Source organism: Phyllobates terribilis, unplaced genomic scaffold, assembly GCF_046119375.1.
Source record: "Phyllobates terribilis strain yellow unplaced genomic scaffold, ASM4611937v1 Scaffold_361__1_contigs__length_1927384, whole genome shotgun sequence".
In the NCBI taxonomy this organism is placed as follows: Eukaryota; Metazoa; Chordata; class Amphibia; order Anura; family Dendrobatidae; genus Phyllobates; species Phyllobates terribilis.
The window spans coordinates 1,507,673-1,534,833 of NW_027363121.1; the positions used below are offsets into that span (position 1 = coordinate 1,507,673).

A 27,161-nucleotide genomic window follows, 5' to 3' on the forward strand; every position below is an offset into this window, starting at 1 on the left:
ATGGAATCTGTAACTGCAATTGGTACATCATGTAAACTCATCCCCCCGACATTTAAAATATTACATTTAGTAAGATTAATTTTAAATCCGGAAACTGTACAAAAAGACTGAATTTGGCTTATCGTTTTTTGTATTGAAGGTACATCACATCCAAACACTGCTACATCATCCATATAGCTTACAACTTTAACTTGTAGACCGTTCCCTCCGGGTAAGGGTACTCCACATATTTGCTTATCCCGGCGTATTGTACATAAAAGGGGTTCTATAGCACATATAAAAAGCAGGGGGGACAAAGGGCAACCCTGCTTCACCCCTGATTTTAAAACTACCTCTTTTGTTTTATAACCATTAACTAAAATCTTACTCGTACAATCATTATAAAAAGCTTTAAGAGACAATAAAAACCCACCCGGAATGCCCATTTTTTCTAAAACTTTAAAAAGATAAAAATGAGACACGCGGTCAAAAGCTTTCTCAAAATCCACCGCTAGGATTGACATCTTTGTCTTTCTGGTTTTTACATCTTCAATACAATCTTTCACCAGGTTTAAATTGTCCCAGATACTACGCCCAGGTACCCCGCATACCTGATTTGCATGAATTACTTTATGTATCACTTTTTTCAACCGATTTGCACAGATCTTAGCCATAATTTTGTAATCACTATTTAAAAGAGTTATCGGCCTCCAGTTTTTAAGATCCGTTTTGTCACCTTTTTTGTATAGTAGTGATACCTCACCTTTCTTCCATGAGTTGAGTAAAACCTTATTATTAAAAACTTCGGAAAACAAATTAAACAAATCATCTTTTAAAATATCATAAAAACTTATATAAAACTCTATGGGGATACCATCAGGGCCGGGCACTTTACCATTTTTAAAACTCTTCATGGTTTCTAAAATCTCTTCCTCACATAGAGGTTGGGATAAAAAACTTTGGGCATCAGCATCTAGGGTGGACTTGATCTCCCCCAGGAAAGTGTGTATTAAATCATAGTCTACAGTTTTTACATTAAAAAGATCATTAAAATAGACATTTACCTTATCCAATATAACGTTGATATTATTATCTCCATCTATGTTATCAATTATTGTTTTCGCCTGTTTGTTTTTCTTAAAAAAATACCTGGAACAAGTCTCATCCTCTTCTACGTGTTTTACCTTTGAACGAAAAATCAGTTCTTTTCCTTTTTGTTCCAACCACTTTGAAATTTCTCCTTTAAGACTCAATATATCATTACCTACATCCAGACCATTGTCTTTGAATTTGTACAATGTCTGTAACCTGATATTAAGAAAATTATAGATCTCAAACTTTTCTTTAGCTTTTTGTATGCTTTTCTTTATAAAGAAATCTTTAATGCTTATTTTCATTCTATCCCACCAGGAGCTAAAAGAAATATTGGGGTTTTTCCTTTTTCTACAGTTTACATAAAACTCAATAAAATCTGATAAAATTTGTGGATCTTTTAAAAGGGACACATTCAATTTCCAAGATTTCTTACCACATTTCTTCTTTCCATTAATCCTCACTCTAAAAGATAAAACCTTGTGATCTGAGAGAATATTAGTTAAAACTTCACATTTCACTGGCAGTATTTTTTCTGAACCTAAAACAAAATCTATCCTGGAGCTACATGTAGAATTGCTCCAGGTGAAACCAGCGTCTATAGGGCTATCCTTGTTACATTCTTTATACACATCAGTTAATTTACAATCATTTATAATATTGCTTAACATTCCAGACGTTTTGTCATAATTTCTACTCACGGAACCGGAGCGTCGGCTTTCGCCTTTTAAAATACAATTAAAATCACCTGCCAGGATAAAAGGTTCTGAAATGTTAATAAATAAAGGTAAAATTTCCAGCATATCAGCCCTTTCATTTTTATCAGGTGACCCATAAAAATTTAAAAACTGCCATCTTGTCCCATCAATAAAAGCCTTAACTAAAAGAATACGACCCGGTAAAATATCTTGGATAAAATCAATAGACACATTTCCCTTAAAAAGTATAGCTACCCCGGCTGATCCGGTTGCATTTGATCCAGACCAGACCGATGGACCATGTTTCCACTCTTCCTTATATTTTTTGTAAGAAATCTTATGAGGGATATGACATTCTTGTAAAAAGAAAACAGAAGCTGTAAAACAGGTTAAAAAATGTAAAACAGTAGCTCTTCTGGTCTTGGATCCTATGCCTCTCACATTGAGGGAAACACCACTAATGTCAGCCATCATAACAAATGGTTAGGAAGAAACAAAAACTGGACTTTACCTATCCGATGGACGGATCAGACCACTTGGACTTTCACCAACGCCCTCTTCTGAATCCACCGTTATCAAAGAGTCTTCATCATCGGAGAAGGAACATTCACTTAAATTAAGACCCGACGCTACTGGGGTGTAGCTCGGAAGGATATTGTGAGAAAGGTTACACTGGGTCTCCATAGGCTGACCATTTAGGTCCTCGTCAGGTGGGTCTCCGAGAGGCTCCGCACTCCCCTGCTGACCCGCAGAGGGTCGTAACACAGGGGCAGGCTGCGCACATGGCGGAGCCTCAGAGTCCCCGGAGGCAGCCAGGTTCGGGGCCCCACCTGGGGCAGCAGAGCCCCGGGACCTCGGGATTCCAGAGTCTACACCCCCGTGAGGGGATGTATCCATCTCCTCCCTATTAGCCACCTCCACGGAACCATTCTTTTTCTTATTATGAGACCTCACCAAATGCCACGTACCACCCTCGCTCTCGTGAGACCCAGTGGGAATTTTGGGCTCGGTGTCAGCCTTTTGGCGTTCTTTTTTGGCCTTACCGACCGCCCCTTTATGATCTTTCTCAGCCTTCCTTTTAGCCTCCTTATGGTCTTTCAGCCAGCTCCTGGGCTCCTGTGAGTTACCTGTCATTGACTCAGAGGGATTGTTACTAGTCGAAGCGCCCTTATCACCTCCCGAGGCTCCAGGTTGCTGTTCCTCCTCCTGAGGGGTGGTCTGATTGGCCCGTCCATTCCCGGATGTCTTGGACTTCTCCTTTTGTTTTTGTTCATCCTCTCTGAACCTGTGAGGGCAAGAAAAATAGAAATGACCAGGTGTCCGACAAAAAGAGCATTTTTTTTCATTTGGGCACTCCTTTGTGTCATGTTCAGTACTGGCACAATTTCTACAAGTGGCACCACAACTATCCTTAGAGTGCCCATAGAGACCACAATACCTACAGAAAAGTGGCATTCCTGAGAAAAAAAAATCCCCATTAGTTTGCCCTATTTTAAATCGAGCTGGAGGAAGTCTCACACCTCCAGGGAATTTAGGGTCTCTTTCACATTTTACTAAAAACTTCCATTTTGAGGTCCAGATGTTAAACTCATTCAACACTTTCCCAATCAATTTCACACTTTTAAAATAAACTGACAAAAAGGAAATAACCTCTGGTGCTGTTATGAAGGGTGAGAAGATTTTCACAACCACCATCTTTACCTCATCCAGGACGTGCTCGATGATCTGAATCCCTTTTAGACCAGGGCTATTTTCTACCGACTTAACTCTGGACAAAACATCTTTGAAAATACCTTCGCCAGTAAAGGTTACATCATAATCTCCACGTCGAGGATAATCCTGGATAGAAAGGATTTCGTTGGTTCTGACGTGGAGCAGTTTCTCAAGCACGTCCTGGACTACATATCCCAGATTCCGCATATCGGAACCACCAGCCGTAAAGCGGACCCTTATGGTGTTCTTAAGCCTCGCATATAGAGGCACGAGGTTGGGGTCAACCTCCATGGTATGGCGCAACAAAATGCAAATTGCAACCGCCTGCAATCTGCGCCTTCAGAGCTTTGAGATAAAGCACCTGAAGGCTGGGGGATCGCTGCCCGTTACCCTAGGACTAATCCCTCTCCCTAATAGCAGCAGGCAGGTGAAGCCCACCGAAGTGGACGATCCTGCCAGGCCAAGGAGAGGGGTACCTGAGTGCCCTTCAACTGAAACCTCCTGCTGTGAAGCACTTGGTCTCAGCCAAAAGGCCGAGAAGCGATAACCAGAATTGGTTTCAAACTACGGAGCCACCCAAGGATCCTGAAAAGTCCATTTGTGGAGATGAGCTCCTGGACTCCCGTTAAGAAGACATGTTGTCAACCTCTAGATCCCTTACATGCCTGCACTTTTCGGCTTGCTGCTGCTGCAATCCACGCGTTTTAGATCTGCATAACTCCACCTCTTTAAACACAGCACCTTCACCCCCTGCTGTTCCCACCCGCCTCAACACCGTTGGAAGGGAGGAGAACCAATTAAGGTGGGGGGTGGGGTGGAACGAGCAGCTGTCTACCCTTAGCAGGAGGGCTGCTGATTACATACCTCTCCTGCTGCTGCTGCTGCTGCTGGCTGTCCAGCAGCAGACTGAAGGTGGCTGCTGCTGTGCACAGGTATATAAAGGCTCAGAGCCTATTATGACACGCGCAGCCAGCGTTCCATTGCCACATTCCATCTACTGCAGGCAGGATACCTGGCTGGCTGAATGTCGCTGAGAAGCTCACAGAGACCGCCATAAGCAACAGTTTAACAGAATGCCACAGACTAATCAACCTAACTTTTTGGGTTGGGTTCTCTTTTATAGTCTGCAGGCATTAAATGAAAGAAGTCAGTGTTCCAGCAGAGGGAGACAACGTTTCAGAAAAGGCATTGTAGCAAACCAAAAAAGAAATTTTAAGCGCAGCAGAGTAACCAGCGCACATACCTGTTAGCTCAGGTGAGTTTAAAAGGCTGCTGTTGATAACAAGGGCATTTGCTAAATAGATGGTGTGTGTGCAACAATATACTGAAAGGTCAATTATATTGTGCAGCTTATCTCACCACCTGTAGTTATTTAGGTGAAAGCTCCAAAATGCTTGCCTAATATGTCTGTTTATCCAAAAGGAAGTAAAAAGGGAGAGCTAGAAAGATAGCATTTCATTACATTACATGGCAATGCAATGCACAGTTGCTGAAGTTGAACCAAAATGAGCTTGTAATCTGGCTTCTGCAACTTTGAACATGAAAAATCCAATGAGGAGAAGAAAAGCAAAGCCAAAGAGTCCATCCCAAAATCCGACAAACAAGCAAAATGAACAAAAAACATTGAATTAAATTCTTTCTGATTTTAGAAACTGCATTAAAGAAGGGGTGCACCGGTCCTGGAGATACTGCAATACCAGGTCAATGCGTGGAGTGGACAGAGGAAGCTCTTTTTCCATCTCCCTGTTCTAAAAATCCATTTAATATATGGTCCCCAGATAGGGGACGTATCAGATATTAAACTGATAAGAACAGATACTACACTTGATCTTAGCCAAAAGGCCGAGAAGCGATAACCAGAATTGGTTTCAAACTACGGAGCCACCCAAGGATCCTGAAAAGTCCATTTGTGGAGATGAGCTCCTGGACTCCCGTTAAGAAGACATGTTGTCAACCTCTAGATCCCTTACATGCCTGCACTTTTCGGCTTGCTGCTGCTGCAATCCACGCGTTTTAGATCTGCATAACTCCACCTCTTTAAACACAGCACCTTCACCCCCTGCTGTTCCCACCCGCCTCAACACCGTTGGAAGGGAGGAGAACCAATTAAGGCGGGGGGTGGGGTGGAACGAGCAGCTGTCTACCCTTAGCAGGAGGGCTGCTGATTACATACCTCTCCTGCTGCTGCTGCTGCTGCTGGCTGTCCAGCAGCAGACTGAAGGTGGCTGCTGCTGTGCACAGGTATATAAAGGCTCAGAGCCTATTATGACACGCGCAGCCAGCGTTCCATTGCCACATTCCATCTACTGCAGGCAGGATACCTGGCTGGCTGAATGTCGCTGAGAAGCTCACAGAGACCGCCATAAGCAACAGTTTAACAGAATGCCACAGACTAATCAACCAAACTTTTTGGGTTGGGTTCTCTTTTATAGTCTGCAGGCATTAAATGAAAGAAGTCAGTGTTCCAGCAGAGGGAGACAACGTTTCAGAAAAGGCATTGTAGCAAACCAAAAAAGAAATTTTAAGCGCAGCAGAGTAACCAGCGCACATACCTGTTAGCTCAGGTGAGTTTAAAAGGCTGCTGTTGATAACAAGGGCATTTGCTAAATAGATGGTGTGTGTGCAACAATATACTGAAAGGTCAATTATATTGTGCAGCTTATCTCACCACCTGTAGTTATTTAGGTGAAAGCTCCAAAATGCTTGCCTAATATGTCTGTTTATCCAAAAGGAAGTAAAAAGGGAGAGCTAGAAAGATAGCATTGCATTACATTACATGGCAATGCAATGCACAGTTGCTGAAGTTGAACCAAAATGAGCTTGTAATCTGGCTTCTGCAACTTTGAACATGAAAAATGCAATGAGGAGAAGAAAAGCAAAGCCAAAGAGTCCATCCCAAAATCCGACAAAGAAGCAAAATGAACAAAAAACATTGAATTAAATTCTTTCTGATTTTAGAAACTGCATTAAAGAAGGGGTGCACCGGTCCTGGAGATACTGCAATACCAGGTCAATGCGTGGAGTGGACAGAGCAAGCTCTTTTTCCATCTCCCTGTTCTAAAAATCCATTTAATATATGGTCCCCAGACAGGGGACGTATCAGATATTAAACTGATAAGAACAGATTTTTTTGATTGAAGCTGCATCCAAGGCACTGAAAAATGTGACCGAAGTCACACCAAAACAGCGCACGAGGCGAGGATTCATGTGGACCCTTCCCGGAGGAGAGGGTCCCCAATAAACCATCCCCATCCCTCCGAGCCAGAAGGCCACAGCGAGGGTCAGGGATCTCCGATGCTCTCCCTAGCCGAAGCCGGAGAAGAGCCGTTTTCGTGCTCCCAGCTTCCATCTAGGCTGCCACCCTAGTGGAGCTGGAGCCTGTGTTGGTTTCTCAGCCCAAAGCTGACCGGACCTCCGACCGGGTTTATAAAAATTCCCCTTCCTAGCCCGGAGGCCAGGAATAGGGGGGTTTGCTCAGAAAGTATGATTGGCAAAGGTGCGGCGTGCTACGAAGCCAAGTCTTTCTGGGGTTCCCAGTCCCAGTAAGCTTGGACTCCCACCAGGGCGCCTACTCCTGGGGCACATTGCTCCAAAGCCCTCACACTTACCCAGCCTAGTGACTTCGATCCTGGAGGGCCATGTTTTCCATCAGATAACTCTATGAGCCTCCTGGCGTACTAACAAGTGCACCAAACCAGTGTGTAATATGCATCAATTTACTAGGGCAGCCCAAGGACAAAACTGCCTTTTCAAAAGATACTACACTTGATCTTAGCCAAAAGGCAGAGAAGCGATAACCAGAATTGGTTTCAAACTACGGAGCCACCCAAGGATCCTGAAAAGTCCATTTGTGGAGATGAGCTCCTGGACTCCCGTTAAGAAGACATGTTGTCAACCTCTAGATCCCTTACATGCCTGCACTTTTCGGCTTGCTGCTGCTGCAATCCACGCGTTTTAGATCTGCATAACTCCACCTCTTTAAACACAGCACCTTCACCCCCTGCTGTTCCCACCCGCCTCAACACCGTTGGAAGGAAGGAGAACCAATTAAGGCGGGGGGTGGGGTGGAACGAGCAGCTGTCTACCCTTAGCAGGAGGGCTGCTGATTACATACCTCTCCTGCTGCTGCTGCTGCTGCTGGCTGTCCAGCAGCAGACTGAAGGTGGCTGCTGCTGTGCACAGGTATATAAAGGCTCAGAGCCTATTATGACACGCGCAGCCAGCGTTCCATTGCCACATTCCATCTACTGCAGGCAGGATACCTGGCTGGCTGAATGTCGCTGAGAAGCTCACAGAGACCGCCATAAGCAACAGTTTAACAGAATGCCACAGACTAATCAACCAAACTTTTTGGGTTGGGTTCTCTTTTATAGTCTGCAGGCATTAAATGAAAGAAGTCAGTGTTCCAGCAGAGGGAGACAACGTTTCAGAAAAGGCATTGTAGCAAACCAAAAAAGAAATTTTAAGCGCAGCAGAGTAACCAGCGCACATACCTGTTAGCTCAGGTGAGTTTAAAAGGCTGCTGTTGATAACAAGGGCATTTGCTAAATAGATGGTGTGTGTGCAACAATATACTGAAAGGTCAATTATATTGTGCAGCTTATCTCACCACCTGTAGTTATTTAGGTGAAAGCTCCAAAATGCTTGCCTAATATGTCTGTTTATCCAAAAGGAAGTAAAAAGGGAGAGCTAGAAAGATAGCATTTCATTACATTACATGGCAATGCAATGCACAGTTGCTGAAGTTGAACCAAAATGAGCTTGTAATCTGGCTTCTGCAACTTTGAACATGAAAAATCCAATGAGGAGAAGAAAAGCAAAGCCAAAGAGTCCATCCCAAAATCCGACAAACAAGCAAAATTAACAAAAAACATTGAATTCAATTCTTTCTGATTTTAGAAACTGCATTAAAGAAGGGGTGCACCAGTCCTGGAGATACTGCAATACCAGGTCAATGCGTGGAGTGGACAGAGCAAGCTCTTTTTCCATCTCCCTGTTCTAAAAATCCATTTAATATATGGTCCCCAGATAGGGGACGTATCAGATATTAAACTGATATGAACAGATTTTTTTTGATTGAATATATCTTTTATTAGCACAAAAAATAAGTTAACAGGCAGTGTACAGTGCCGCAGCCCAGTACACACAGAATTCTACATCATATTTACATAGCATGAGGATACGACGCACTAACTAGACACATCGCACCCCTATGCTACACAAAACACTCAATCTGAAAGAAAAAGCATGTCAATCAATACAGTACGACGAACCGTGATAAGGGATAGGGATTGGGAAAAAGGGGATGGGGAGGGGAAAATCACAGGCCCGAAGCTTTATTGAAAGACAAGACACATAAGGGGAGAGGGGGAGGAGGGGTTTAGTCCTCATCCTCGTCCTCCGGACCGTCCATGATGGAATAGTCTCTGAGCAGGCTGTGGATCAGCCTGCGGCAGTCCTGGATGGACATCCTCTCCCTCCTCAAGATGAGCCGGTTCCTGGCGACCCAAACGGCATCCTTGAAGCAGTTCATAAGGCGCCAAGCCTCCTGGATGGCTCCGACGGTATGAACCCCAGGGAATAGTCCATAAAGCACAGAATGGTGCGATAGGCTCGCCCTGGGGACAGAGTTCCTCAGGTCGTCCTCAAGTGCAGTCAATAGGCGCTGTGCAAATCCGCAGTCCCAAAAAGTGTGCAAAGATGTTTCCTCCACGAAGGGGCACCTTGGGCAGTACCGGGTCTTGCACAGGTTCCGGGCATGCATGAATGACCGGACGGGCAGTCCGCCCTGAATCGCCATCCACGACAAGTCCTTGTGCCCGTTGGTCAGCCTGTCAGACGACACATTTGTCCACACAGTCTCCAGCGTGTCCTGGTGAAGTCCTGTGATGTTCTCCACGTCATCCTTGGCTCTGATTAGCTTGTGGATAGTTTTGGGCTTCCACAAGTCGGGCTTGAGTCCCTCCAGTTGATGCTCCCCCACAAATCGAACGACGTCTCCGTAGAACCATGGCGTCGTCCAGTTGTAGGGGAAGGAGCTGTCCCACTTGTCCCAGCCGAGTCGCCTCCAAAGAGGAAGCAGGAAGAAGTGAGACATGGACCTGCCCGCGGAGCCATTCTTGACTTGCAAAGTCCGGCGGACACAATCACACACAAAAGAGGATCGCAGGAGGGTGGGGATATCTGGAACGCCCTTCCCACCCTTGCGAGGCTCCTTGTACATGACGGCCCGCCTGACTCTGTCCATCTTGGATCCCCAGACAAAGTGAAACACTGTCTTGGTAATGGCCCTGCACACAGTGACGTGTGGGGGCCAGGCCTGCGCCGTGTACTGCAAGACGGGCAGGACCTCATTACGCAGGACGAGTGCCTTACCCTCACAAGTGAGGTGTCTGAGGCTCCAGAGTCCGATCCGTTGCTTCACCTTGGCCAAGCGTTCTTGCCAGGACTTGAGGGCCGCTCCTTCCTTCCCGAACCAGACTCCCAGCACCTTGAGGAAATCCGGTTGAATGTTGAAGGGGAAGGGGGCAGAGGAGGCCGGCTGCCAATCCCCGAAGAGCATGGCTTCCGACTTCCTGCAGTTGACTTTGGCCCCTGAAGCCCGGCCGAACCTCTCACACGTCTGGACGAGGGCGTCGACTGAACCACGATCAGCGCAGAAGACGGTGACGTCGTCCATGTAGAGCGAGCACTTGACCTCGTGTCGTCCCGGACCCGGTGCGGTGATCCCTCTGATCTCTCCATTCTGCCGGATAGCCTCTGCGAAGAGTTCTATAACACAAACAAAAAGAAGAGGTGATAGAGGGCAGCCTTGTCTGACCCCAGAGAGGACAGGGAAGGGGTCAGTCTTCCAGCCGTTCACCAACACCGAGCTGTGGATATCAAAATACATCAGACGGACATACGAACAAAACATGTTACCCAAACCTAACCGGTGCAGAGCTCGGCCCATGAACTCGTGGGAAACCCGGTCGAAGGCCTTCTCCTGATCCAAGGAGACCAGGGCCGCGTGTGCGCGGCGGACCTTGATGTACTCGACCGTGTCCCGCACGAGAGCGAGGCTGTCTGCGATGCGACGTCCAGGGATGCCGCAGGTCTGGTCCGGGTGGATGATCCGTCCGATGACCGTCTTAAGTCGTGTCGCCATCGTCTTGGCCAGGATCTTGTAGTCCACGTTGAGCAGAGTGATGGGACGCCAATTCCTCAGGTCGCACCTCTCTCCCTTCCGCTTGTACAGGATCGTGACCATTCCTTCCCTCAAAGATGGAGGCATTCTACCCTCCACCACCATCTCCTCGTACAGGTCCAACAGGTCCGGACAGATGAGGTCTCCCAGCGCTACATAGAGCTCCGCTGGAAGACCATCACTGCCCGGGGTCCTGCCGGTCCTAAAGGATTTAGCGGCAGAGAGCAATTCGCCCACCATCAGAGGTTTGTCCAAGGCTGCCGTGCATGCAGGATCAAGATGGTTAGTGATACCTGACAGGAACTTATCAGCAGCGTCGGGGTCGGTAGTCTTGTGGGAGTAGAGTTCGCTGTAGAAGTCGCTGACGACCCTCATCACGTCCTCCTTCCCACGTCGCATGTTTCCGCTCTCGTCTCGCAGCTCGTTCAGGGGCGTGTGACCGGCATGAAGTTTCCTGAAAAAGAATGAGTTACATTTCTCACCCTTCTCCAGATTCTCCACTTTGGAACGGAAGACGATTCGCTTGGACTCCTCCTCAAAGTGCCTTTTCAGGCTCTTCTTGGTCTCCTCCAGCTCCTCCCTCACGTCCCAGCCGCAGTGAAGAAGGTCCTGCAGCGACCGCAGCTCGCGCTGCAGCCCTCTGAAGTCCCTCCTCTTCTCACACGCCTGTTGTCGACCCTTGGCCTGAAAGAAACAGCGAAACTCAAGTTTAACATATTCCCACCAATCAGAGACTGTTTGGAAGCTACCCTTGTAGGACTGCCACATTGCGTAGGCTGCTCTCAGCTCCTCCACGACTTCATCCTGAGCCAGCAGAGCACAATTCAGCTTCCAGGAGCCGGGGCCGGACGGAAAACCGTCGCCGAGGACACCTTGTAAGTGAATGGCTCTGTGGTCGGAGAAGAAGCAGGAGACCATCGAGTGACTACTCTGCCTGACTGCCCGAGAGGTGAACACAAAGTCAATCCTGGAGCGGAGTGAGCCATCGGGTCGGCTCCACGAATAGTTCGTGGAGCCTCTCCCCATGGAGCCCACCACGTCCTGAAGAGAGGCCTCGGTTACCATCTCGATGAGCAGCTTGGACGTGATGTCCAACTTGGCAGATGTGCCAGAACTATGACCATCCTCCTCGATGGGGCAGTTGAAATCCCCGGCCATCACTAAGGTCCTGGTGGTGGCAAGCTGAAGCCGCAGGGTCTGGAAAAGCTCCAAACGCTCATTCTTCAGTGGGGACGCATACACGTTGATGAACCTGACAGGTTCTCCCGCCCAGTTGCCATCTACAACAAGAGCCCTGCCGCAGATGAGCTCCTGGACGGACTCAAGCGTGAATGCGCCCCCCCTGATCAGAATTGCGACCCCCGCAGACTTGCAGTCACCCCCACCGGACCAGTAGGATGGACCGTGGGACCACTCCCTGGCCAGATGTTTGAAGGACCTAGAGGAGGGAAGGGAACATTCCTGCAACATATAAACATCACACAACTGGGAAGTAAGGAAGGCATAAATAGTCTGACGTCTGAACTTGTCCTTGATGCTCCTGACATTAATGGAAAATAAGTTAATATTAGCCATCATGTAGGGAAAAAAGAAAAAGTTAGCGCAGGCAATACACCTTAGTTACCACTCCGGTCGGGTGGTCCCTCGTCGGTGTTGACTGCTGGTGACGGGATCACCAGCAGGCCCTCTTCCTCCATCTGGTCAAGCAGCGCGGCCTAGATCTCGGCGACCACCAGTTCCTCCTCTTCTGGCTCGGCCACCAGGGTCTCAACCATGTGCTCCATCTCTTCTGGCTCAGGGAGGGTATCCTCCTTTTCGCCTACGAAATCCAGAATCTTCTTTTTGGAGGATTCAGTAGCAGGGCTGTCCTCCACCTTCCTCTTTCCCCGGGTTGGAACTGGGGAGACAAGAAGGGGAAAATCCTCCTCGGAATAGATAGCGGCGGGTGGAGGAAAGGTTAATTCCACCGCTACCATGGTCTGGGGAGGGAGAGTGGCTGCCGGGGCAGGGGAAAGGACACCTGCTGAGGAGTAGGGGAAGGAGGAAGAGGAAGTGGAATCCTCAGCAGGGGTGGCCGGGGTGGGGGGGGTTGGACGGGGGTGGCAGGGGGAGGGATCGAGAGAGGGGTGACAGAACTCTTACCCTCCTTTGACTTTTTCTTCTGCTTCGGAGCTGCTGGGACCATCGCTGGGGCTTTGGCCACCGACTCCTTGACCGCTTTGGCCTTGGTCGTCTCGGCCTTGGCCGCTGGGGCCTTGGTCGTCGCGTCCTTGACCTTCACAGGCCTGGTCATCGGGGCCTTGTCCTCCATAGCTGGGGTCGTCGCAACCACCGATGCCCTGGATCTCTCACGCTTGGGGCAATCCTTGTACAGATGAGCCGCCAGCCCACACAGGTTGCAGGACGTCTTCTTCGGGCAGTCCTTCGAGCTGTGTCCCGTCACTCGACAAATCCTGCAGGCATCCTCCTTGCAGTCCTTCATCTCGTGGCCGTTCTTGCCGCATCTCCTGCAGTTCCGCGGCATGTCCGGGTAATAGATGAGGCCGTAGGAGTTGCCCAGGGAGAATGTCGGGGGCAGGTGCCGAAGTCCGTCTGAGTACGCCAGGTCCCTGTGAAGTCTAACGGTCACCGACCACTTACCTGTCCAGAAGCCGAGTCCATTCAGGATGTGAGAAGGTTCCTTCACAACCAAACAGAAGCGTCTCAGGAAGGTACAGATGTCTTGGCCTGGGGTGTGCGGGTTGCGCATGGAGACCGTGATCCTCCTTTCGTCCCTCTGGATAGGGCAGCTAACTGTAAAGGCAGAGAAAGAATTATCTGGTCCTTTTGCGCTTACCATTTCCCAGAACCTCCTGAAGGTGTTCACAGTGGCGAAGGTGACGAAGAAGATCCCCGTCAAGAAGGTCTGGATGCTGAGGGTGTCCGACCTGGAGAAGCCTCGATCCAGCAGCATCTTCTGGCAGAACACGTCCGAGGACATGTCCGGCACCCTCCCATCCACTTCCTTCAGCTTCAGGGCCACCGTCTGCCGCATCCATGGCTCCAGGGCTGGAGCTTCGTGGCGGGGCTTCTGGGGTCCCTTCTGCTGGCCAGTCGTGGAGGCAGAGTCCTTGGGGTCAGAATCGGCTCCTGGCTGGGCCCTCCTGGCTGTCCCCTGCTCCAGGCTCTTCTTTTCGGCCTTCCTCGCAGCGCTTGCCATGGCTTTCCTCCTGCAGTTACTTCTTGGAGCTGGATCTGGAACTTTTCCCGGAATGGGTGGAGCTATGCAGATTCTTCTCCCGTCGTGTTCTGGACAAATTCCCCGAAAGGTCTTTGTCTCGATGATTTTCTTCCTCGAAGATTCCACAGGACAGCCCGATTCTTCTCCGAGTCTTCGTCTTCTTCTGGATTCTTTAGAGCTTCTTCCTCCCACCGATATCCGCCTTCCTTCTCCGATGTCAGCTGGGCTCCGAAGCTCTTCTCCTTCCGAGTTCGATCGCTCTCGTCAAGTGTAGATCGTAGCTCTTGTGTTCTTATAAGAACAGATACTACACTTGATCTTAGCCAAAAGGCCGAGAAGCGATAACCAGAATTGGTTTCAAACTACGGAGCCACCCAAGGATCCTGAAAAGTCCATTTGTGGAGATGAGCTCCTGGACTCCCGTTAAGAAGACATGTTGTCAACCTCTAGATCCCTTACATGCCTGCACTTTTCGGCTTGCTGCTGCTGCAATCCACGCGTTTTAGATCTGCATAACTCCACCTCTTTAAACACAGCACCTTCACCCCCTGCTGTTCCCACCCGCCTCAACACCGTTGGAAGGGAGGAGAACCAATTAAGGCGGGGGGTGGGGTGGAACGAGCAGCTGTCTACCCTTAGCAGGAGGGCTGCTGATTACATACCTCTCCTGCTGCTGCTGCTGCTGCTGGCTGTCCAGCAGCAGACTGAAGGTGGCTGCTGCTGTGCACAGGTATATAAAGGCTCAGAGCCTATTATGACACGCGCAGCCAGCGTTCCATTGCCACATTCCATCTACTGCAGGCAGGATACCTGGCTGGCTGAATGTCGCTGAGAAGCTCACAGAGACCGCCATAAGCAACAGTTTAACAGAATGCCACAGACTAATCAACCAAACTTTTTGGGTTGGGTTCTCTTTTATAGTCTGCAGGCATTAAATGAAAGAAGTCAGTGTTCCAGCAGAGGGAGACAACGTTTCAGAAAAGGCATTGTAGCAAACCAAAAAAGAAATTTTAAGCGCAGCAGAGTAACCAGCGCACATACCTGTTAGCTCAGGTGAGTTTAAAAGGCTGCTGTTGATAACAAGGGCATTTGCTAAATAGATGGTGTGTGTGCAACAATATACTGAAAGGTCAATTATATTGTGCAGCTTATCTCACCACCTGTAGTTATTTAGGTGAAAGCTCCAAAATGCTTGCCTAATATGTCTGTTTATCCAAAAGGAAGTAAAAAGGGAGAGCTAGAAAGATAGCATTTCATTACATTACATGGCAATGCAATGCACAGTTGCTGAAGTTGAACCAAAATGAGCTTGTAATCTGGCTTCTGCAACTTTGAACATGAAAAATCCAATGAGGAGAAGAAAAGCAAAGCCAAAGAGTCCATCCCAAAATCCGACAAACAAGCAAAATGAACAAAAAACATTGAATTCAATTCTTTCTGATTTTAGAAACTGCATTAAAGAAGGGGTGCACCGGTCCTGGAGATACTGCAATACCAGGTCAATGCGTGGAGTGGACAGAGCAAGCTCTTTTTCCATCTCCCTGTTCTAAAAATCCATTTAATATATGGTCCCCAGATAGGGGACGTATCAGATATTAAACTGATAAGAACAGATACTACACTTGATCTTAGCCAAAAGGCCGAGAAGCGATAACCAGAATTGGTTTCAAACTACGGAGCCACCCAAGGATCCTGAAAAGTCCATTTGTGGAGATGAGCTCCTGGACTCCCGTTAAGAAGACATGTTGTCAACCTCTAGATCCCTTACATGCCTGCACTTTTCGGCTTGCTGCTGCTGCAATCCACGCGTTTTAGATCTGCATAACTCCACCTCTTTAAACACAGCACCTTCACCCCCTGCTGTTCCCACCCGCCTCAACACCGTTGGAAGGGAGGAGAACCAATTAAGGCGGGGGGTGGGGTGGAACGAGCAGCTGTCTACCCTTAGCAGGAGGGCTGCTGATTACATACCTCTCCTGCTGCTGCTGCTGCTGCTGCTGGCTGTCCAGCAGCAGACTGAAGGTGGCTGCTGCTGTGCACAGGTATATAAAGGCTCAGAGCCTATTATGACACGCGCAGCCAGCGTTCCATTGCCACATTCCATCTACTGCAGGCAGGATACCTGGCTGGCTGAATGTCGCTGAGAAGCTCACAGAGACCGCCATAAGCAACAGTTTAACAGAATGCCACAGACTAATCAACCAAACTTTTTGGGTTGGGTTCTCTTTTATAGTCTGCAGGCATTAAATGAAAGAAGTCAGTGTTCCAGCAGAGGGAGACAACGTTTCAGAAAAGGCATTGTAGCAAACCAAAAAAGAAATTTTAAGCGCAGCAGAGTAACCAGCGCACATACCTGTTAGCTCAGGTGAGTTTAAAAGGCTGCTGTTGATAACAAGGGCATTTGCTAAATAGATGGTGTGTGTGCAACAATATACTGAAAGGTCAATTATATTGTGCAGCTTATCTCACCACCTGTAGTTATTTAGGTGAAAGCTCCAAAATGCTTGCCTAATATGTCTGTTTATCCAAAAGGAAGTAAAAAGGGAGAGCTAGAAAGATAGCATTTCATTACATTACATGGCAATGCAATGCACAGTTGCTGAAGTTGAACCAAAATGAGCTTGTAATCTGGCTTCTGCAACTTTGAACATGAAAAATCCAATGAGGAGAAGAAAAGCAAAGCCAAAGAGTCCATCCCAAAATCCGACAAACAAGCAAAATGAACAAAAAACATTGAATTCAATTCTTTCTGATTTTAGAAACTGCATTAAAGAAGGGGTGCACCGGTCCTGGAGATACTGCAATACCAGGTCAATGCGTGGAGTGGACAGAGCAAGCTCTTTTTCCATCTCCCTGTTCTAAAAATCCATTTAATATATGGTCCCCAGATAGGGGACGTATCAGATATTAAACTGATAAGAACAGATACTACACTTGATCTTAGCCAAAAGGCCGAGAAGCGATAACCAGAATTGGTTTCAAACTACGGAGCCACCCAAGGATCCTGAAAAGTCCATTTGTGGAGATGAGCTCCTGGACTCCCGTTAAGAAGACATGTTGTCAACCTCTAGATCCCTTACATGCCTGCACTTTTCGGCTTGCTGCTGCTGCAATCCACGCGTTTTAGATCTGCATAACTCCACCTCTTTAAACACAGCACCTTCACCCCCTGCTGTTCCCACCCGCCTCAACACCGTTGGAAGGGAGGAGAACCAATTAAGGCGGGGGGTGGGGTGGAACGAGCAGCTGTCTACCCTTAGCAGGAGGGCTGCTGATTACATACCTCTCCTGCTGCTGCTGCTGCTGCTGCTGGCTGTCCAGCAGCAGACTGAAGGTGGCTGCTGCTGTGCACAGGTATATAAAGGCTCAGAGCCTATTATGACACGCGCAGCCAGCGTTCCATTGCCACATTCCATCTACTGCAGGCAGGATACCTGGCTGGCTGAATGTCGCTGAGAAGCTCACAGAGACCGCCATAAGCAACAGTTTAACAGAATGCCACAGACTAATCAACCAAACTTTTTGGGTTGGGTTCTCTTTTATAGTCTGCAGGCATTAAATGAAAGAAGTCAGTGTTCCAGCAGAGGGAGACAACGTTTCAGAAAAGGCATTGTAGCAAACCAAAAAAGAAATTTTAAGCGCAGCAGAGTAACCAGCGCACATACCTGTTAGCTCAGGTGAGTTTAAAAGGCTGCTGTTGATAACAAGGGCATTTGCTAAATAGATGGTGTGTGTGCAACAATATACTGAAAGGTCAATTATATTGTGCAGCTTATCTCACCACCTGTAGTTATTTAGGTGAAAGCTCCAAAATGCTTGCCTAATATGTCTGTTTATCCAAAAGGAAGTAAAAAGGGAGAGCTAGAAAGATAGCATTTCATTACATTACATGGCAATGCAATGCACAGTTGCTGAAGTTGAACCAAAATAAGCTTGTAATCTGGCTTCTGCAACTTTGAACATGAAAAATCCAATGAGGAGAAGAAAAGCAAAGCCAAAGAGTCCATCCCAAAATCCGACAAACAAGCAAAATGAACAAAAAACATTGAATTCAATTCTTTCTGATTTTAGAAACTGCATTAAAGAAGGGGTGCACCGGTCCTGGAGATACTGCAATACCAGGTCAATGCGTGGAGTGGACAGAGCAAGCTCTTTTTCCATCTCCCTGTTCTAAAAATCCATTTAATATATGGTCCCCAGATAGGGGACGTATCAGATATTAAACTGATAAGAACAGATTTTTTTTTAATTTGGCTATCCCCTCACAGGGATAAAACCAGTTTTATTTAAAAATTACACAGATGTACAGAAATAAAAGCAACATTTTACATCATTACAAATTTTTATACATTGTCTCGAAACATACGAGACTTAAAAACATAAATTATTCAAATAGGATAAAAATTTGCATATATTCAAATTAATAAAATGTTACAAAAATTCAAAATGTGTTCCATACATTGACATCCCATTTTAGGGAGATATTTGGATTATTTTTTTTATCTAATAAAAAATATACATACATTTCACTTAAACAAAAACTAAAAACATCATTTAAAGACAATTCATCATGATTAATAATTAAAATATTTCGGGCTTTCCAGAGAGCTATTTTGGCGTAATTTATTGTCTTCCATGCCATAATTTTTTGGTCTTTTGTTGGGTATTCCATTAGTCCATAAAGTATTGTGGCGTAGTTAAAGTCTTTGAGGTCTGCCACTTTTTCCATCAGAGGGATCAATTTTCTCCAGAACGCTTTTGCAAAAGGACAAGTCCATAGTAGATGTTTCACTGATTCCTCCTCTTGACATCCGCTTCTTGGGCAAATGGCAGACCTCACGAGTCCTCTTCTATGTTGGAATGCCCGGCACAGAAGACATTGGTGTGCGCAGCTCCAAGCCAAATCTTTCTGTATATTAAAAAGATATTTTGCATTAATGACTTTCCATATATTCAATATTTGTTCATCATCATAGCGCTCAATGTTACATAACTCTTCATTTTTACAAAGACTTTTAATTAATTTCTTACTATTTTGTAGATCTCCCGCTTCTTTACCCCCTAAATTAAAATGAATCACTATTTTTTCTAAAATTAAATAATGCGTTGGCAGTTTAAAAGCATATGGAGATGATAAAACCGTTTCAAACCACCCAAACTTTCTCATAAAAAAACCAGTGTTATAACGCATAAAAAAGGACCAATAGTGATTTTTAAAAAGGGCATTAAAACAGAAGCAAAAAAATTTAATTAAAAGGAATCTACTAAAATCTGGAAAGTCTTTCCCACCTTTGAGCTTTGGTTTTGTTACAATTTCTCTTTTTAATTTCTCCATCTTAGAACTCCAGAAAAAAGTAAAACATGCTTTAGTGATCTTTTTTAAAATATTTACAGGGGGAGGGAAAACCAAACTCAAATACAATAAAAGAGGCAAAATGACCATTTTTATAATTAATACTTTACACTCCATCGTTAATTTTCTCATATTCCACATACATATTTTCGTATTCACTTTCTGAGCTACCGCCTCCCAGTTATTTAGACCATTATTGGATTCACAGAAAGAAATACCTAAAATATTAATAGAGTCAGTTATTGGAATAAAAACATCGTGTAAAATCATCTCCCCAATATTTAAAATACTACTCTTATTAAAATTAACCTTAAAACCAGAAGCTGTACAAAAGGATTGGATCTGTTTGAGTGAGTTTTGTAGTGATGGTGCATCTCGGCAAAGGACCGCCACATCGTCCATGTAACCCACCACTTTTGCTTCTGTTCCTTTGCTTCCAGGTAGAGGGATACCACATATTTGTCTATCTCTACGGATTGCACATAAAAGTGGCTCAAGAGCACAAATAAAAAGTAGTGGGGACAGGGGGCACCCCTGTTTTACCCCTGATTTTAAAAAAACATCTTGTGTCTTGAAACCATTTACTAAAATCTTACTTGTGCAGTCCTTATAAAACGCTTTAAGAGATAATAAAAACCTTTCTGGTATGCCCATTTTTTCTAAAACCTTAAAAAGATAAAAATGAGAAATCTGATCAAAAGCTTTTTCGAAGTCAATTGATAAAATTGCCATCTTCCCTTTTCTGTTTTTAATGTCTTCAATACAGTCTTTAACAAGGTTTAGATTGTCCCAGATACTGCGCTCAGGCACACCACATACTTGGTTTGAGTGGATTATTTTTCCTATAATTTTTTTAAGGCGGTTTGCACAAATTTTTGCCATTATTTTATAGTCACAGTTTAGTAGGGTTATAGGTCTCCAGTTTTTTAAGTCTGTCTTATCACCTTTCTTATATAATAATGAGACCTCCCCTTTTTTCCAGGATTTTAATAAAACCTTATCATTAAAAACTTCAGTAAAAACATAAAACAGATCCTCTTTTAAAATATCATAAAATTTTACATAAAACTCTATAGGAATACCGTCTGATCCAGGGACTTTTCCAATTTTAAAACTTTTTATGGTTTGTAAAATTTCTTCTTCTGTTATGTTTTGTGATAAAAACTCTTGGGAGGCGGTATCTAAAACAGATGTTATTTCTTCTAGAGAATTTTGCATTATATTTTCATCTATTCTTTTATCATTAAAAAGATTAAAATAGTAACCATGTACCTTTTCCAAAATTTTTCCCATATTTTTCTCTCCATCTATATCTTCAATTACTGTTTTTTTCTCTCTAATTTTTTAAAAAAAATATCTAGAACATTTTTCGTCTTCCTCCACGTGTTTTATTCTGGAGCGGAAAATGAGCTCTTTCCCTTTTTGTTCTAGTGATTTTGTTATTTCTTCTTTCAGTATTTTAATATCTTTTTCTACTTCTAGACCATTTTCTCTAAGTTTATATAAGGTCTGTAACCGGGTATTTAAATTATTATATAATTCTAGCTTTTCTTTTGCTTTATATATGCTTTTCTTAATAAAAAAATCTTTTATTTTTTTTTTCATTTTATCCCACCAGGCACTTATAGGGACATTTACATCTTTCTTCCTCCTGCAGTTTTTATAAAATTCAATAAAATCCGATAAAATCTTAGAATCATTTAAAAGGGATACATTCATTTTCCAAGTTTTTTTCCCACATTTTTTATTAGCATTAATTTTTACACTAAAAGATAAAAATTTATGATCTGAGAAGATATTATCGTGGGTTTCACATTTATCAGGTAAAATTTGTTCTGAACCGAATATAAAATCTATTCTTGAACTGCAATTTAAATTGCTCCAGGTAAAGCCGACTTCTACTGAACTAGTCTTGTTGCATTCTTTATAAATATCAACAAGTCTAAAATCACTTAAAATATTACTTAACATACCGGAAGTTTTGTCATAGTTTCTACTTACGGCTGTAGAGCGCCGACTTTCACCCTTTAAAATACAATTAAAATCACCTGCCAAGATAAAAGGTTCAGAGGTATTAATAAATAATGGTAAAATCTCTAACATGTCAGCTCTTTCATTTTTATCTGGGGACCCATAAAAATTTAAAAATTGCCATTTTACACCATTAATAAAAGCTTTAACTAATAACATACGACCTGGTAAAATCTCTTGGATAAAATCAATTTGAACGTTTCCCTTAAAAAGTATAGCTATCCCTGCTGATCCGGTAACATTTGACCCGGACCACACTGATGGGCCACATTTCCAATCCTCTTTGTATTTTTTGTAGGATACTGTGTGCGGGATATTGCATTCCTGTAAAAAGAAGACGGAAGCCGTAAGACAAGTTAAAAAATTAAATAATGTTACTCTTCTGGTTTTTGATTTTAGACCCCTCACATTGAGGGAAATGCCCTTAAGTTCTGCCATTGGAGGAAAGTAAAAAAATTATATAAAACAGAAATACGGAACTTACTTCCTATCCGCTGAACCGGCCAGACCACTTACGCTCGAGCTACTTCCCTCGTCCGAATTTATCGTAAGTAAGGACTCCATAGTGGAGGAACTTGACTCACCAAGACAATGACCCAATGCTACATGTGAGTAGCTTGGGAGACAACTAAGAGGAACAGCACCCTGGGTCTCCATGGGCTGGCCATTCAGATCCTTATCAGGTGGGTCCCCAGGTGGCTCCCCTGCACCCAGGGGAGGCCGACACACAGGGGAAGGTTGTGTACAAGGCAATGTACCCGAGCTCACGGAGCTGGCAAGGCCCGGCTCCCCACCGGGGTCAGCAGGGTCCGGGACCTTTGGGGGACCAACGTCCACCTCCCCACCAGGAGATGTGTCCATCTGATCCCCATCAGCCGCTCCATTCGAACCATCTTTCTTCCCTCTTTTCTTTTTATGGGGACCCACCGTAGTCCAGTTAGCCTCAGACTCAGGCCCAGGAAACCCAGTTTTTGCCTCGGGCTCGGTGTCAACCTTCTGCCGGTCTCTTTTGGTTTTACCGATCATGCCCTTTTGTTCCTTTTCTGCCTTTCTTTTAGCCTCCCTGTTGTCTTGGTGCCAACTTTTCCTCACTGCTTGGGAGTTACCCTTCATTACCTCTGAGCTTTCCTCATCACTCGAATCGCCCTCTTTGCTCGTTGAGGCTCCAGGTTGTTGTTCCTCCTCCTGAGGGGTGGTTTGACCTGTTGGTTCATTTTCGGATGTCCTGGCCTTTTCCTTCCGTCTCTGTTCGGCCTCCCAGAACCTATGTGGGCATGAAAAATAAAAATGACCAGGTTTTTGGCAGAAATTACATTTTTTATCATGAGGACATTCTTTGGTGTCATGTTCTGTATTAGCACAGTTTCTACAGGTTGCCTCACAGTCATCCTTAAAATGGCCATATTTTCCACAGTTTCTACAAAAGGGTGGCATACCAGAAAAAAAGAAGTCTCCATTTGAGGAACCTATTTTAAAACGTGCAGGAGGGAGTTTCACACCGCCTGGGAAATGAGGGTCTCTTTCACATGTTACTAGAAATTTCCATTTGGACGTCCATATGTGAAACTCATTAAGTACTTTCCCTATACATTTTACACTTTTAAAGTACATTGAAAGAAAACATGTTAGTTCCACTGAAGTAACGAAAGGAGAAAATACTTTAAGGATTACCATTTTTACCTCATCCAGGACGTGCTCGATAACTTGTATTCCTTTTAGAATAGGATTGTTTTTTGCCTTTCTGGCTCTTACCAGGACATCCTGAAAAATGCCTTCCCCGGTGAAGGTGATGTCATAATCGCCACGCCTCGGATAATCCTGGATAGAGAGAATCTCGTTCTTCTGCACATGAAAGAGCCCTTCAAGCACGTCCTGGACTACGTACCGCAATTTCCTTTCATCACTTCCGCCCTCTGTGAAATGAATACGGATAGTGTTTTTAAGCCTCGCATAGTGAGGCACGAGGTTGGGGTCAACCTCCATGGTAACGCAACAAGAAAAAGCAAATCGCAAACCGCTTGCAATCTGCGCCTTTCAGAGTTCTGTAAACAGAAACACCTGAGAGGCTGGGGGGGATCGCAACCCGTTACCCTGGGACTAAGCCCTCTCCCAATAGCAGCAGGCAGGGGAGCCCACCGAAGTGGGTCACCCTGCAAGGCCGAGGAGAGGGGTACCCGAGTACCTTCTGGACCACAGTCGCCTGTACAAGACACTTGACCGCAGCCAAAAGGCCGAGAAGCGATAACCAGAATTGGTTTCAAACTACGGAGCCACCCAAGGATCCTGAAAAGTCCATTTGTGGAGATGAGCTCCTGGACTCCCGTTAAGAAGACATGTTGTCAACCTCTAGATCCCTTACATGCCTGCACTTTTCGGCTTGCTGCTGCTGCAATCCACGCGTTTTAGATCTGCATAACTCCACCTCTTTAAACACAGCACCTTCACCCCCTGCTGTTCCCACCCGCCTCAACACCGTTGGAAGGGAGGAGAACCAATTAAGGTGGGGGGTGGGGTGGAACGAGCAGCTGTCTACCCTTAGCAGGAGGGCTGCTGATTACATACCTCTCCTGCTGCTGCTGCTGCTGCTGGCTGTCCAGCAGCAGACTGAAGGTGGCTGCTGCTGTGCACAGGTATATAAAGGCTCAGAGCCTATTATGACACGCGCAGCCAGCGTTCCATTGCCACATTCCATCTACTGCAGGCAGGATACCTGGCTGGCTGAATGTCGCTGAGAAGCTCACAGAGACCGCCATAAGCAACAGTTTAACAGAATGCCACAGACTAATCAACCAAACTTTTTGGGTTGGGTTCTCTTTTATAGTCTGCAGGCATTAAATGAAAGAAGTCAGTGTTCCAGCAGAGGGAGACAACGTTTCAGAAAAGGCATTGTAGCAAACCAAAAAAGAAATTTTAAGCGCAGCAGAGTAACCAGCGCACATACCTGTTAGCTCAGGTGAGTTTAAAAGGCTGCTGTTGATAACAAGGGCATTTGCTAAATAGATGGTGTGTGTGCAACAATATACTGAAAGGTCAATTATATTGTGCAGCTTATCTCACCACCTGTAGTTATTTAGGTGAAAGCTCCAAAATGCTTGCCTAATATGTCTGTTTATCCAAAAGGAAGTAAAAAGGGAGAGCTAGAAAGATAGCATTTCATTACATTACATGGCAATGCAATGCACAGTTGCTGAAGTTGAACCAAAATGAGCTTGTAATCTGGCTTCTGCAACTTTGAACATGAAAAATCCAATGAGGAGAAGAAAAGCAAAGCCAAAGAGTCCATCCCAAAATCCGACAAACAAGCAAAATGAACAAAAAACATTGAATTCAATTCTTTCTGATTTTAGAAACTGCATTAAAGAAGGGGTGCACCGGTCCTGGAGATACTGCAATACCAGGTCAATACGTGGAGTGGACAGAGCAAGCTCTTTTTCCATCTCCCTGTTCTAAAAATCCATTTAATATATGGTCCCCAGATAGGGGACGTATCAGATATTAAACTGATAAGAACAGATACTACACTTGATCTTAGCCAAAAGGCCGAGAAGCGATAACCAGAATTGGTTTCAAACTACGGAGCCACCCAAGGATCCTGAAAAGTCCATTTGTGGAGATGAGCTCCTGGACTCCCGTTAAGAAGACATGTTGTCAACCTCTAGATCCCTTACATGCCTGCACTTTTCGGCTTGCTGCTGCTGCAATCCACGCGTTTTAGATCTGCATAACTCCACCTCTTTAAACACAGCACCTTCACCCCCTGCTGTTCCCACCCGCCTCAACACCGTTGGAAGGGAGGAGAACCAATTAAGGCGGGGGGTGGGGTGGAACGAGCAGCTGTCTACCCTTAGCAGGAGGGCTGCTGATTACATACCTCTCCTGCTGCTGCTGCTGCTGCTGCTGGCTGTCCAGCAGCAGACTGAAGGTGGCTGCTGCTGTGCACAGGTATATAAAGGCTCAGAGCCTATTATGACACGCGCAGCCAGCGTTCCATTGCCACATTCCATCTACTGCAGGCAGGATACCTGGCTGGCTGAATGTCGCTGAGAAGCTCACAGAGACCGCCATAAGCAACAGTTTAACAGAATGCCACAGACTAATCAACCAAACTTTTTGGGTTGGGTTCTCTTTTATAGTCTGCAGGCATTAAATGAAAGAAGTCAGTGTTCCAGCAGAGGGAGACAACGTTTCAGAAAAGGCATTGTAGCAAACCAAAAAAGAAATTTTAAGCGCAGCAGAGTAACCAGTGCACATACCTGTTAGCTCAGGTGAGTTTAAAAGGCTGCTGTTGATAACAAGGGCATTTGCTAAATAGATGGTGTGTGTGCAACAATATACTGAAAGGTCAATTATATTGTGCAGCTTATCTCACCACCTGTAGTTATTTAGGTGAAAGCTCCAAAATGCTTGCCTAATATGTCTGTTTATCCAAAAGGAAGTAAAAAGGGAGAGCTAGAAAGATAGCATTTCATTACATTACATGGCAATGCAATGCACAGTTGCTGAAGTTGAACCAAAATGAGCTTGTAATCTGGCTTCTGCAACTTTGAACATGAAAAATCCAATGAGGAGAAGAAAAGCAAAGCCAAAGAGTCCATCCCAAAATCCGACAAACAAGCAAAATGAACAAAAAACATTGAATTCAATTCTTTCTGATTTTAGAAACTGCATTAAAGAAGGGGTGCACCGGTCCTGGAGATACTGCAATACCAGGTCAATGCGTGGAGTGGACAGAGCAAGCTCTTTTTCCATCTCCCTGTTCTAAAAATCCATTTAATATATGGTCCCCAGATAGGGGACGTATCAGATATTAAACTGATAAGAACAGATACTACACTTGATCTTAGCCAAAAGGCCGAGAAGCGATAACCAGAATTGGTTTCAAACTACGGAGCCACCCAAGGATCCTGAAAAGTCCATTTGTGGAGATGAGCTCCTGGACTCCCGTTAAGAAGACATGTTGTCAACCTCTAGATCCCTTACATGCCTGCACTTTTCGGCTTGCTGCTGCTGCAATCCACGCGTTTTAGATCTGCATAACTCCACCTCTTTAAACACAGCACCTTCACCCCCTGCTGTTCCCACCCGCCTCAACACCGTTGGAAGGGAGGAGAACCAATTAAGGCGGGGGGTGGGGTGGAACGAGCAGCTGTCTACCCTTAGCAGGAGGGCTGCTGATTACATACCTCTCCTGCTGCTGCTGCTGCTGCTGCTGGCTGTCCAGCAGCAGACTGAAGGTGGCTGCTGCTGTGCACAGGTATATAAAGGCTCAGAGCCTATTATGACACGCGCAGCCAGCGTTCCATTGCCACATTCCATCTACTGCAGGCAGGATACCTGGCTGGCTGAATGTCGCTGAGAAGCTCACAGAGACCGCCATAAGCAACAGTTTAACAGAATGCCACAGACTAATCAACCAAACTTTTTGGGTTGGGTTCTCTTTTATAGTCTGCAGGCATTAAATGAAAGAAGTCAGTGTTCCAGCAGAGGGAGACAACGTTTCAGAAAAGGCATTGTAGCAAACCAAAAAAGAAATTTTAAGCGCAGCAGAGTAACCAGCGCACATACCTGTTAGCTCAGGTGAGTTTAAAAGGCTGCTGTTGATAACAAGGGCATTTGCTAAATAGATGGTGTGTGTGCAACAATATACTGAAAGGTCAATTATATTGTGCAGCTTATCTCACCACCTGTAGTTATTTAGGTGAAAGCTCCAAAATGCTTGCCTAATATGTCTGTTTATCCAAAAGGAAGTAAAAAGGGAGAGCTAGAAAGATAGCATTTCATTACATTACATGGCAATGCAATGCACAGTTGCTGAAGTTGAACCAAAATGAGCTTGTAATCTGGCTTCTGCAACTTTGAACATGAAAAATCCAATGAGGAGAAGAAAAG

The 27,161-nt window shown here is 45.3% G+C and overlaps 8 non-coding genes and 2 pseudogenes across 8 annotated transcripts; all 10 read right to left on the reverse strand.

Annotated features, from left to right (window-relative positions):
- Nucleotides 1–5,145: 5,145 nt before the first annotated feature.
- LOC141222805 (U2 spliceosomal RNA) lies at nucleotides 5,146–5,336 on the reverse strand. The gene has a single exon (XR_012290557.1). It is a non-coding gene; the product is annotated as a U2 spliceosomal RNA (small nuclear RNA).
- Nucleotides 5,337–6,454: 1,118 nt separating this feature from the next.
- Nucleotides 6,455–6,637, reverse strand: LOC141222830 (U2 spliceosomal RNA). Its single transcript, XR_012290580.1, has one exon. It is a non-coding gene; the product is annotated as a U2 spliceosomal RNA (small nuclear RNA).
- A 524-nt stretch (nucleotides 6,638–7,161) lies between these two features.
- LOC141222338 (U2 spliceosomal RNA) lies at nucleotides 7,162–7,277 on the reverse strand (annotated as a pseudogene).
- Nucleotides 7,278–8,395: 1,118 nt separating this feature from the next.
- LOC141222876 (U2 spliceosomal RNA) lies at nucleotides 8,396–8,590 on the reverse strand. Its single transcript, XR_012290614.1, has one exon. It is a non-coding gene; the product is annotated as a U2 spliceosomal RNA (small nuclear RNA).
- Nucleotides 8,591–14,153: 5,563 nt separating this feature from the next.
- LOC141222330 (U2 spliceosomal RNA) lies at nucleotides 14,154–14,231 on the reverse strand (annotated as a pseudogene).
- Nucleotides 14,232–15,349: 1,118 nt separating this feature from the next.
- LOC141222552 (U2 spliceosomal RNA) lies at nucleotides 15,350–15,540 on the reverse strand. The gene has a single exon (XR_012290318.1). It is a non-coding gene; the product is annotated as a U2 spliceosomal RNA (small nuclear RNA).
- A 1,121-nt stretch (nucleotides 15,541–16,661) lies between these two features.
- On the reverse strand, nucleotides 16,662–16,852 carry LOC141222554 (U2 spliceosomal RNA). The gene has a single exon (XR_012290320.1). It is a non-coding gene; the product is annotated as a U2 spliceosomal RNA (small nuclear RNA).
- A 1,121-nt stretch (nucleotides 16,853–17,973) lies between these two features.
- Nucleotides 17,974–18,160, reverse strand: LOC141222857 (U2 spliceosomal RNA). The gene has a single exon (XR_012290600.1). It is a non-coding gene; the product is annotated as a U2 spliceosomal RNA (small nuclear RNA).
- A 6,473-nt stretch (nucleotides 18,161–24,633) lies between these two features.
- LOC141222746 (U2 spliceosomal RNA) lies at nucleotides 24,634–24,824 on the reverse strand. Its single transcript, XR_012290501.1, has one exon. It is a non-coding gene; the product is annotated as a U2 spliceosomal RNA (small nuclear RNA).
- Nucleotides 24,825–25,945: 1,121 nt separating this feature from the next.
- Nucleotides 25,946–26,136, reverse strand: LOC141222555 (U2 spliceosomal RNA). Its single transcript, XR_012290321.1, has one exon. It is a non-coding gene; the product is annotated as a U2 spliceosomal RNA (small nuclear RNA).
- Between the last annotated feature and the right edge of the window lie 1,025 nt (nucleotides 26,137–27,161).